The sequence below is a fragment of the Podarcis tiliguerta genome (assembly GCF_965153285.1).
Source record: "Podarcis tiliguerta genome assembly, chromosome: 10".
Taxonomy (NCBI): domain Eukaryota; kingdom Metazoa; phylum Chordata; class Lepidosauria; order Squamata; family Lacertidae; genus Podarcis; species Podarcis tiliguerta.
This window is the reverse complement of record NC_139543.1, coordinates 14112618-14125489: the sequence shown is the minus strand read 5'-3', so window position 1 is coordinate 14125489 and position 12872 is coordinate 14112618.

Below are 12872 nucleotides of genomic sequence, written 5' to 3'. Positions count from 1 at the left end.
TGTGTATCCCCAGTCTGGAACATCTGAAAGTCTGTCCCCTCCAGGCTGCCTTTCCTTTAGCAATACCTTCTCTATGGGCCTCCCTTCTAGTCTACTTTAAGGGGTGTGTTTTTTTCTTCCAGGAGCTTATCAAACTTTTCAGAGAAAAGCACCTTGCTGTATTGAACTAGTCTCAATTAAATTCTACACAACAAAACAAAAAGACCATCACCAAGCAGTGCAATCATGCATTTTTACACAGAGGAAATGCTATTTAGCATTTCTGGGTGAGTTTTTCTTATTTTAGCATACAGCGGTACCTTGGTTGACAAACTTAATCTATTCCAGAAGTCTGTTCTTAAACCAAAGCATTCTCAAACCAAGGCGTGCTTTCCCAAAGCAGCGGGGAACTTAATTTACACTCAACAGGAAGCGGAACATGTTCTGCTTCCAAGGCAAAGTTCACAAACCAAAACACCTACTTCCGGGTTTGCAGCGTTCTTAATCCAAGTTGTTCATAAACTGAGCTGTTCTTAAACCAAGGTACCACTGTACTCATATTTCACAGATTCAGGCGTGTATATTGTTGAAACTTCTTTTTTTGGTATTATTTCAGTGCCGTGGGCTGCTGAAGTCTTAAAGGGACTGAGCATTTATTGGAATAAAGAAATGTCAAAAATCTGGTCTCCAAAGAGGGAAGGAGTGGCGGGAAAGATCCCAAGGGAAAATTCAGCCCTGTGAGTAACATTTTGGCAACCTCAGGCATCGGTACTCCTTAATGCTTCTCCACAAAGTGCTGTTTATAAAAGCATTAGGGAGACAAAAACCTGATACCGAACTTACATGTCCGCCCTTGTAAGAAACTATTTGGGAGAATCTTATGCCCTTGCTGAGTAAGGTAAGGAAAAGGGTGGGGCCACACATTTTTATTTGAACAATAGTTAAGCGAAAAGCCGCAGCAAAGGGATGCCTAGGAGAAAACGCCCTCCTGTCACTCTTATCTGATCCAAGGGACGACATTCAAGTTTCGCCTATACGCACACATTTTTGGACTCTCTACCACACACAGAGATTTTAATTCATTAAGTGGCGAGCATGAATGAGCTATCGCAGTGGGGCATCAGGCATGTCAACAAAATCTACCCACGCCCTAAAAAGGGATTTCTGGAATGCAGCCGATATCCCTGTTTTTCCGGATGCACGTGAGGTCTTCCAAACCTGGTGGGAATAATGGCTGTTATTTATCTATTTCGTTTATAAATCGTCACAATGTCACAATCAAAACAGCAGCCATTAGAACTTATTTCAGGTCCAATCAGATACAGACTGGGATAAGAATCTTGCTGAAAGAGCAAGGTCTTCAATGCCAAAAAGATAATAGAGATGGCACCTGTCTGATTTGTAAGGGGGGGGGAGAGATCCAGGAGGGGTCAGGTGCTACCACATCAAAGACCCTGTTCCTACATTGCATGGACAGATCTTCTAATGGTGGTATCTGTAAGAGGCCCTCAGTCCTCCAAAGAGCAGTCAGGTTATCCTAAGGTCCCAAAAGAGCCACAGGTATCTTATCAGAGGAAGGTAATAAAAGGCACCTCTAACCACCTGGGTCTCTAATGTCTGATGGAGCCAGGAGCACCCCCAGATGACGACTTGAGGATGTGATGGAGTCAGAAAACTGGCCTCACTGCCATGGAGTAGACACGATTATGGGCTCTCACTCAGGTTTGGGTGGCTTTGCCGTGCATCTTTCGCCAATTGCACTCTAGGTAAAGGTAAAGATACCCCTGACCGTTAGGTCCAGTCACAAACGACTCTGGGGTTGCGGCGCTCATCTTGCTCTATAAGCCAAGGGAGCCGGCGTTTGTCTGCAGACAGCTTCCGGGTCATGTGGCCAACATGACAAAGCCGCTTCTGGCGAACCAGAGCCGCACATGGAAACTCCGTTTACCTTCCCACCGGAGCGGTATCTATTTATCTACTTGCACTTTGATGTGCTTTTGGACTGCTAGGTTGGCAGGAGCAGGGACCGAATAACGGGAGCTCACCCCGTCGCGGGGATTCGAACCGCCGACCTTCTGGTCGGCAAGCCCTGGGCTCAGTGGTTTAGACCACATTGCCACCAGCGCCGCCTTCAAATCTGTTTCATCACAGTTAGTCCCATGATATGCCAAGGTGCAAAACAGGCTGGAGAGGGCATTCAGGGGTGAACAGGACAAGAGCTTGACATGTCTTGCCACTGCTCAGTGAGAGGAGAGCATCATCTGCTCTATGCATTGGGGGGGGGGCCAAGAGTACTCAGGAATCCTTTGGATTCCATTAGTCACCTGGTGTGGAGGACAGGACCAAACGAATGGCAGAGGGGGAGTCCAGATTTCACCAGGAAGTGACCTGACCATGGCAACTGGGTGATACCCATCCACCTTATTTCCACACCGTCTTTTCCCACCATCTGAAGCAAATATCAAATCTAGGGTCTGCCTTGTTGTGCCAGACCAATGGCAATATGATACTGACAGTGCTTTTTTTCTTAAAGAAAAAAAAAGTTTATAGGTACTCTCACTTTGACTCCAGAAAATCACCATTTAATAGTTCGAATTGGGGAAAATAAATAAATAAATACTGACCAATTACTGTGCTAGATTCCAACTCCTACTTCACATATTAAACGCTCGCTTCCATCTAGGACTCAGGAAACACCGTGGTATGCGTACCCCCGAGAAGAAGAAAAAACACTGGATACTGTACACGAAGGCATAACCAAGGAACATCATCACGGATACTAAAATCACATCTGTATTCCTTGAACATCATGCCTGGCACCACCTCCATGTGCTCAGAGAATTGGCAGGGCAGCACCAAACCAATTTTACTGTCTCCTTGACAGGTGCAGTCCCTCGCAGTCAACTCTAAATGTTTCCTAGCGGTGGAGCTGGAAGTCCTGTGAACCACCCCAATCTCTCTTTTTTTAAAAAATACATTTTTATTGATTTTTTAACATATCAGTTCCAACAGTCATACAACATATCTTCTCATCTTACACAATGTTTTACACTTCCGTCAACACCTCTGATGATTTTCCGTTCTTCATCACTTATTCTTCATTTCTTAATTTCTATATTGTGTTTAATTGTCCTTAACTAATAATTCTTTTCATAGTCTTTCTTGTAATATTTCAAATTATCCACCTTACAAAACTTATTGCAGTCCTACTAACGTGACCTGTTCATCACAATTACTTTTCAAATAGTTCATAAATTTACTCCAGTCCTCTAAGAATCTCTGATCCCGCAGGTTTCAAATCCTTCCTGTTAGTTTATCTAATTCTGCATAATCCCTCAATTTCATCCTCCATTCTTCTTTCGTCGGTAATTCTTGTGAACCACCCCAATCTCTGCAGCCTGTGATGATGATGCTCAGAGAATCTGGGCAGGCACACCTTGGCCAGATCAACTCCTCCCAAGCTTGCCCCCCCCCCCCAAGTCTCCAAAATACACACAATATCTGCACTCCCATTCACAATCAGAGTATGGATGAGTGGGGTCTTATGACTTACCAGTCTAGCCATGAACAGCAGCACCTATGCAGATGAGCAACCAAGAAGGATGACAGTGTAGAACAGGCTTCCTCAACTTCAACCTTCCAGATGTTTTGAGACTACAATTCCCATCATCCCTGACCATTGGTCCTGCTAGCTAGGGATCATGGGAGTTGTGGGCCAAAAACATCTGGAGGGCCGAGGTTGAGGAAGCCTGGTGTAGGACAAGGGGTAAGAGCAATGCTTACCCCCAAGGCCTTGATCCGATGATCACTGAAATGGGGATGTTCCTCCTTCCGCAAATATTTCCCACCAAACACATCGTGGGGTGACCTTGAAGGCCACATTCCCTCATGAGCAGCCTTCCAGAGTTCACATATCAGTGATGGGTAGGGCCAGACACAAAAGTAGAAAGAGCAATGGATATGACTCTCACCTTTGTGCAATAGGCTATATTCTATAACAGGAGTGGGAAACCTTTCTAATCCCAAGGGCCGCAACCCCTTGTCTTCTGAGGAAGCGGGTGGCGCTGTAGTCTAAACCACTAAGCCTCTTGGGCTTGCTGATCAGAAGGTTGGCGGTTCTGTCCCAGCTTCTGCCAACCTAGCAGCTTGAAAGCACATCAGTGCAAGTCAATAAATAGGGAAGGTAAATGGCGTTTCCATGCGCTCTGACTTCCGTCACGGTGTTCCAATGCACCAGAATCAGTTTAGTCATGCTGGCCACATGACCCAGAAAGCTGTCTGTGGGCAAACACTGGCTCCCTCGGCCGATAGTGAGATGAGCACCACACCCCATAGTCGCCTTTGACTGGACTTAACCATCCAGGGGTCCTTTACCTTCTTCTGAGAAGCATGTTGCTTGGGGGTGGAAGGTCTGGGGAGAGTCCTGGTGGCGCAACAGAAAATTCACCTTGGGCTCCCAAGCCTGAGGTGCCTCACCTCTGATGTAAACAGTAAAACAATACACCCCACTGCAAAAACTATATACACAGTGACAGAACACTAACACATCCTGATAAAATCTGCAGCTAATTATCCCAGAATGTATCTGACCAACATGAGAACCAGTGGTTTTCTTAAAAATGCATGACCCAGTTGCTGCCACACAAGAAAACATCCTGTCTCACATCCAGGGAAGGCCATTCCAGTCTTCTGCCAGGTCCATGCTCTCACTCTGAAGGCATCTGGCGACTTCCTCCTCTCCTACAATTTGACTGCACTGGTTTTTCAGCCGGTGTTACGAAACACGTGCACCCTAACATCCGTCCTCCTGCTAGTAAAAAATCAAAATTAAATTGGGTAGTGCCCTTAACCACAGGATTCCTGAAGGGGCAACTCCCTTGGGTGTCATCTCTTTGGCAACAAGCCTGACGAAGGCTAGTTCACTGTCCGAGAGCTACCAGGTTTTGATGACCCAATTCAGATGCTAGATAGAATTGCAGAATCCTAGAGATGGAAGGCAGCCTGAGGGTCATTTGGTCCAATGCCCTGCAGTGCGGGAATCCTGTTGTGCGTGGGCCCAATCCACCAACCTTTTGGTTAGCACCCAGTGTCACAGGATATGTCTCTTCCAAGAGTGGCATCTCTCGGGTCTCTCCCTCAGGGAAGATCTCTGGAACAGCCCAGCGAGGCCACAGACAGTGAGATGCTGGTTTCCTTGGCCAATCTTCTCCCGCCCCACAGTGCTGCAGCCACAGCTAAATCCTCACTGTGTATTTGGTTGGATAGCCATTCCTTCTGCTCAGGGAAGTGTGAACGGGGACGAAGACACTCTAGCTGATGAGCCAGTGTGGTGTAGTAGTTAAGAGCAGTGGACTCGTAATCTGGGGAACCGGGTTCGCGTCTCCGCTCCTCCACATGCAGCTGCTGGGTGACCTTGGGCCAGTCACACTTCTTTGAAGTCTCTCAGCCCCACTTACCTCACAGAGTGTTTGTTGTGGGGGAGGAAGGGAAAGGAGAATGTTAGCCGCTTTGAGACTCCTTCAGGTAGTGATAAAGCGGGATATCAAATCCAAACTCTTCTTCTTCTTCTTCTCAGCCGCCTCGCCAATGTCCAATCTTTAAGAGAAGCCACGGCAGCCAAACTGGTGTAAAACCAACTGGATTTTGCAGTGCAGAAACCGCACCATTTGCCCAAGAGCTGTCATTCCATTCACCCCAAGTGATCTGTTTATCCTTCAGAGTTAGGCATTGTTCCCCTGACATTTCATCTACCGCTTAACCCTGGCCCCAGACTCCCCTTGATGCTACCATTCTATTTATATTTCATGTCATTATGTATTTCTAATGCCTTCCTTTGTTTGTTTGCCTTGTATCCTTAAGTCATCTGCAGATATGTCTTCTATTCCTCTCCTAGGTACCTCCTGCAACACTCCTCCCTCCCTCCACCACAAAATCTTGTTTTCTCGTGTCTGTCGTCTTCTGATTGCTTGCTTAAAGGTAAAGGGACCCCTGACCATTAGGTCCAGTTGTGACCGACTCTGGGGTTGGGGCGCTCATCTCGCTTTATTGGCCAAGGGAGCCGACGTACAGCTTCCGGGTCATGTGGCCAACATGACTAAGCCGCTTCTGGCGAACCAGAGCAGCGCACGGAAATGCTGTTTACCTTCCCGCCGGAGCGGTACCTATTTATCTACTTGCATTTTGATGTGCTTTCGAACTGCTAGGTTGGCAGGAGCAGGGACCGAATAACGGGAGCTCACCCCGTCGCGGGGATTCGAACCACCAATCTTTTGATCAGCCAGCCCTAGGCTCTGTGGTTTAACCCACAGCGCCACCCGCGTCCCTTGCTTGCTTGCTTACAAATGCCTATATTTCATGGCGTGTGTGTGTGTGTATATATAAACTTTGGGAAATAAACATTTTTAAAGAAAATAAAGAAAACAAATAAATCTCATTTTTAGAATGGTTAACTTGTTTTAAACTGTTTTATAATGTTGTGTTTATAACGTTGTAATCTGCCTTGGGACCTTAGGGCGAAGGGCAGGTAAGAAACAAACAAATAAACAAATCATCTTTCGGGGGGGGGGTATTTTGTCCCATTACCTGATGCTTATCCCCATCATTTGAAAAGACGCTGCATTCTTTTCTTCGTTTTACTCCTCTCAAAGCTGCAGTCCTATTCAGAAGGAAACCCCATTGAATTCAATGGGGCTTACTCCCAGGTAGAGGATTGCAGATGGAATCAAGCATCCAGTCGCAGGTTCTGTGCCTCTGAATCACTGTGATAGCTGTTTACTCCCAGGGAAGTGGGTATCAAACTGCAGCCTTAATCTCAACTAAGTGTGCATGGGGTTGTAGCCCTAGCATGTGGTCTGAGGGACTGACTAGTTTGGGGCAAGTTTTACATAAAGCTTATTTAGAAAAATAAAGGCTGTGGCACATGCTACAGCTTCCCGAATGCTTATCCAGCCATGTGCCCAGCTTCTTCTCTAGATATCAATGCCACGAGGAATGCAGTATAAAGAAGGCAGTTTCAACCATGGTTGTGAAACAAGCACAGATATTATAAAATGAAGCTGCAAGCCATGTCACGAGCAGTAAATAAAACCACCACGGAAAGTTATGTAAGTAGATGTCATGCGCTGCTTGTGTGCAAAGGCAGCATACCTTAGTTATCTATGGATAAAACATTAAGCAACAACCGGCCATGCCATCTAAAGGAAAGGTGGCATAAGGTTGTAACACACTCAGGTGACCTGCAATCAGATCATCAAGCAGAACATTACTGTTTCACACACTTTCCTTTAAAAGCAATCTACAATAAGGTTTGTAAAACAAGATCAGAACAGATCAGAACAGAAGGTCTCAAACTTTTAAAAATATCTTCCTGAAGATTTCATATCTACTCACCTTCCATCAATATCAACCTTCCATTTACAGAAGAATACAGAAGTCCCAATAGGCATCGCTTTCTCTCTTTGTGAAGAGAGCAGCGTTGTGCAAGGCTGCCTGGGATTCATCCGTCGGAAATAGTGTCTAGGCAGAATTTCCGAAAACTGGTAAAAGAGTCCGGGGGAAACCAGGCGTATGGCAATCCATTGGGGCTTGGGGGTGGGGGGCAAATCTCCATTAAAAATACCTCAAAAATCCTTTTGGAGATTTTGCAAAAAAAGTTCCATAACTTTTGCATCCGAATTCTCACTTTTTAAAATAAGGCAACCCTAGTGTTGTGCTATGCACTGAGCATTCTGTAGACGGGGAAAATGGGTGTTATATACTTTCACTATTCAATGTGAAAGTAAGGTAAAGGACCCCTGGATGGTTAAGTCCAGTCAAAGGTGACTGTGGGGTTGCAGCACTCATCTCTCTTTCAGGCCAAGGGAGCCAGCGTTTGTCCACAGACAGCTTTCCGGGTCATGTGGCCAGCATGACTAAACAACTTTTGGCACAATGGGACACCGTGACAGAAGTCAGAGTGCATGGAAATGCTGTTTACCTTCCCGCCGCAGTGGTACCTGTTTATCTACTTGCACTGGCGTGCTTTCGAACTGCTAGGTTGGCAGCAGCTGGGACAGAGCAAAGGGAGCTCACCCCATTGCTCGGATTCGAACCACCGACCTTCCATTCAGCAAGCCCAAGAGGCTCAGTGGTTTAGACCACAACGCCAGTTGCATCCACACTATCCAATGTGAATACTGTTCAGGGTAAAGTCACAGATCTAAACAGACACAAGTCCATTGACCTTAACGGGTCTGTTCAAAGTAGGACGAACATTGGTATTTCCAACTGCACAATGATGTGATTTGGTATGGCATTTTTTTCAGCTGGAACTCGCCGGAACTGTTCCCGCACCTCTCAGGTGGGCGTCATTGTAAGAGTACAAGGGAGGTGTTCATGGTAAGTTCCGGCCCCTCTTTCTCTAGAAAAACAGCACTAGGTACAGTCTTTGTCTATGTGTTTTTTCAGCGTGCGCTAATTCGAACGGAGGGTTGGGCATCCACTAAAGAAAACAGATTCCTACTATAGGGCTCCCAAACCCTTAGTTATATTCTTTAGGGAATTTGATGGTGCCTGTTATCAAAGACCACATTATCAAGGTGTACTGTGTGCCCAATTCTGATACGGTTCGTTATCAAGAGCGAAATTAGTGTTAAGTCATGAGGGTTGACTATGGCATTTGCCTCTGTACCACTGGCAAAGTCCGTTCCCACTTTCGCCGGTTAATCATTTGTGCTTGGCTACTAGCAAGGAACAAGTACATTGTCTTTCGGTCGCAGCAACCCCAGGTCACAGTCCGAGATGATTTCGTCGCTCTTTTCTCCACTTGGCTCAGATTTCTACGTTAAAACCTGTGTGTGTGTGAATGTGCCCTAGCTCTACTCGTTCTTTCTCAAGACGGCACAGAGTCTTGTCTTTCTCTCCTCGGGATCCTGGGCAAATCGGATGCCACCTTAAACGTATCGTTTGAAACATTGTCTGCACTTTTAAGGGACGTGGGTGGCGCTGTGGGTTAAACCACAGAGCCTAGGACTTGCTGATCAGAAGGTCGGTGTTTCGAATCCCTGTGACGGGGTGAGCTCCCGTTGCTTGGTCCCTGCTCCTGCCAACCTAGCAGTTCGAAAGCACGTCAAAGTGCAAATAGATAAATAGGTACCGCTCCGGCAGGAAGGTAAACGGTGTTTCCGTCCACTGCTCTGGTTCCCAGAAGTTGCTTAGTCATGCTGGCCACATGACCCGGAAGCTGTTCGCCGGCTCCCTCGGGCAATAAAGCGAGATGAGCACCGCAACCCCAGAGTTGGTCAAGACTGGACCTAATGGTCAGGGGTCCCTTTACCTTTACCTGCACTTTTAGAAAGGAAATGCCAACAGCAATGTTTTGAGAGGCAGGGATGACCTGGAGGAGGAGACAGATTCATGGGAGGAAAATTCTAACAGCTTCAACAAACCCTGATGGCTATGCACAATATCCGCTGCCCAGAGGCAGTTTGCTTCTAGAAACCAGTTGCTGCAAACCGCAGATGGGGAGAGTGCTTTCGTGATCACATCCTGCAACTGGTTGGCCATTGTGAGAAAACGATGCTGGCCTAGACGGGCCACTCATCTGATCCAACGAGCTACGAAGGTGATGATATTCTTCAGAGAACACAGAGGAGACATTTAATCCCGTATTTCCCTCTGCATGCTGCAGTATAATTCCCTTCTTATGTGAATATTAATTATTAATATTAAAAATACAGTCAAGTTTTCTAATGATGAGATTAGCTTCATACCCATGTGGCTCTCAACCAATCCATATTTCTATTTCTTTAACTTTGCCATTATTATTATTATTATTATTATTATTATTATTATTATACCACCCTATACCTGCAGGTCTCAGGAAGTTCGCAGGATAAAATTGCAACATGCAAGCACGAAATACGCAATCAAAACAAAAGCAACCCAATAAGCACACACACACCCCAACACATTATAAAAAGGGCATTGGGTGCCCTACAGAATGTCCCTGTTGTTGTGATATCCAGCACTGCAAATAACACCTTTTAAAAACACACTAGCCCATAAAAGCACTTTTACTACCCCACTGCCCACGAACAACAATAGAAAGGCACATCTAGCAACCTGGAAGGTATGGGGGAGGGAATTTTTTTTGTTTCTTTCACTCAGTTTACAATAACTTTTCTGTTTGCTTGCCTGGAGCTAACTGAGCACATGGCTTCATGCAAGCTTGCTTATGACAGATGGCACAATCGGCGCATGGGTTTTGCATCAGCTGAAGTCGTGCCTCTTCACCCGGGCCTTTGGGGTGGCTGATCTGCCATGGCTGCAGCCGAGGACGCCCCATCTGCTATATGATTTGGCTGGTTTAAATTTGATACAATACTATCAGCATTATATAAAATGCTGCTAGCTAATGCTATCAGCAAGTTTGGGAAATCATTGGGAAGAATAACCTTAACCCATATGGAGCCATACGGCATACAAAAATATACTAATGCCACCAGTTGTCTCTTGTTTAGGGACATAGAGAATGAAAAGGGACGCGGGTGGCACTGTGGTCTAAACCACTGAGCCTCTTGGGCTTGCCAATCAGAAGGTCAGCAGCTCAAATCCCCACAATAGGATGAGCTCCCGTTGCTCGGTCCCTGTTCCTGTCAACCTAGCAGTTCGAAAGCACATCAAAGTACAAGTAGATAAATAGGTACCGCTCCGGCAGGAAGGTAAACGGCGTTTCCGTGTGCTGCTCACATGACCCGGAAGCTCCCTCGGCCAATAAAGCGAGATGAGCACCGCAACCCCAGAGTCGGCCACAACTGGACCTAATGGTCAGAGATCCCTTTACCTTTATCTTTACGAAGCATTCTATATCCACCCACCACGCTGATGAAGAATTCTACGAAACAGTAGTCAATATCTGGAATCACTGTTCAGTGTTGGACATCATATTTGTTGAATGCACAAAGCTTCACAGCTTGTCTTTCACTGTATAAAGTTTGATACCTTGCTTTATTTAAAGGTTTTCAGAGACTTTGAAACTAAAGATTTCATTTTGAACTTTTTATGGTTTGAAGGAATTCTATAAAGATTGTCTATTATGTATGTATATGGTCATTGTGTTGCCTAGACATTCTTGACAAACCTTTGGGAGGCAGAGATGTGAGAGGGCACCAGAGGAGGGAGAAAGGCCAGAGTCGGACCTCTGGAACGAATTACAGTGGTACCTCGGGTTAAGTACTTAATTCGTTCCGGAGGTCCGTTCTTAACCTGAAACTGTTCTTAACCTGAAGCATCACTTTAGCTGCTGCTGCCGCGCCGCCGGAGCATAATTTCTGTTCTCATCCTGAAGCAAAGTTCTTAACCTGAAGCACTATTTCTGGGTTAGTGGAGTCTGTAACCTGAATCGTTTGTAACCTGAAGCGTATGTAACCCGAGTTACCACTGTACTTAATATAACAAAATGACCATCCCTTAAGACTCCCTCCTCTTCTTTGCAAGGGTTCTGCCAGTCCAGCTCTCCAAATGTCTTGCAGAAGCAGGCTGCAAAAGCATTCTGCATAAAAACTGGAGGGTTTCCCCCCGACTTTTGTCTCCAGCGCTTTCGAAATTAAACCGGAATGTGTAAACTGCTTTTCCAAACGCGTTAGCCTTGGCAGCTCAAGATATATAATACGCAGCCATGTGGCTTTCCTTTGGCCCGTCGGGAGGCGGACGAGCCTTTCCTCGTAGCCTTGGCGCCCCCTGCGGAAGAGGAAGGAAAGTGCACGGGCTCTGCCCCAGACGTCAATGAGACGCCTATTAAGGACAAGCAAGAATTCAAACGTGAGACGCTGCGGCGCGTGCATGTTGCTGGCTATCTCTGAGACTCTTTGTGGGTGGGTGGCTCCGGCTACAGTTTCAGCGGCGGGCGCTGCCAGGCAAAATAACCGTGCTTTTTAAACAGTTGGTATATTTCGGTCCCAAATCTGCTGGGGGAGGGAACGTGCCAGGCGCTCCCCCCCCCCGTCTAAAAATGCAAGCGCAGATATAATCTGCAGAATTTAATACGGTGCTGGCAATGAGCAGTGCAGCTATCAATGCACAAGAGCCTTTTTTAAAAAAAGCTCTCAAACAAGGTTGCATCTTTTTTTTCTTTTCCTGGGGAGCTGGTATGTGCAACATCAGACAGGCAGCTCCATTTTGGCACATGTTGCAAATCTTCGCACATGGCGGGGGGGGGGGGTTCCTCTGAATAAAACGGGGGCAAACTGAAAGGAGAGATGCACCGCCCTGGAGAAAAAGCACGCCCGCCCCACGATGCAGACTTCTCTCCCCCCCCCCCCCCCCGCCTCCCAGCCTTAAATCACAACATTGCTTACGGGTTGCAAAACAGCGCGCGCATGTGCGCGGAAATAACATTCCTGGCGCTTTGGGCATCGCACCACGATGCGCCTGGCTGCAAGTTTCCTAGGCGGGGAGATGCGCGCTCCGAGTGCAATGCATCTCTCTCTAAGGTGCGACTGTAGAGCCTGGCAGGAGTCAAGTGCTGCGGCAGCAAGACTTGCGATCCGTGGAAGCGAGCTGCTAAATGGCGCGGGTTGCTTTTTGGGGGGAGGAGGGGTGGAAGTTGGGGTTGCAAATTGCAATGCACAAAGCAGCACTAATAATAATGATGATGATGATGATGATGATGATGATGCAAAGGACCCAGCGCACTGCGCGTTATCCCAGCCTGGTGATGATGGCGGCTGGCTGTCGCCCCCCCCCCGCACATGCCCGCCTGCCCCCCCAACCCCGCCCCGCTGCAGACGCAGCGTCTCTAACCCGCGGAGAATGACCTTCCCCATCGCCGCCCGAGAAAAGGCGCGCCGAGGAATTCCCGCCCTTGCGCTCGTAAGCCGCCCTCTTCCCGCTCATGCATATGCAAATCCGGCTCC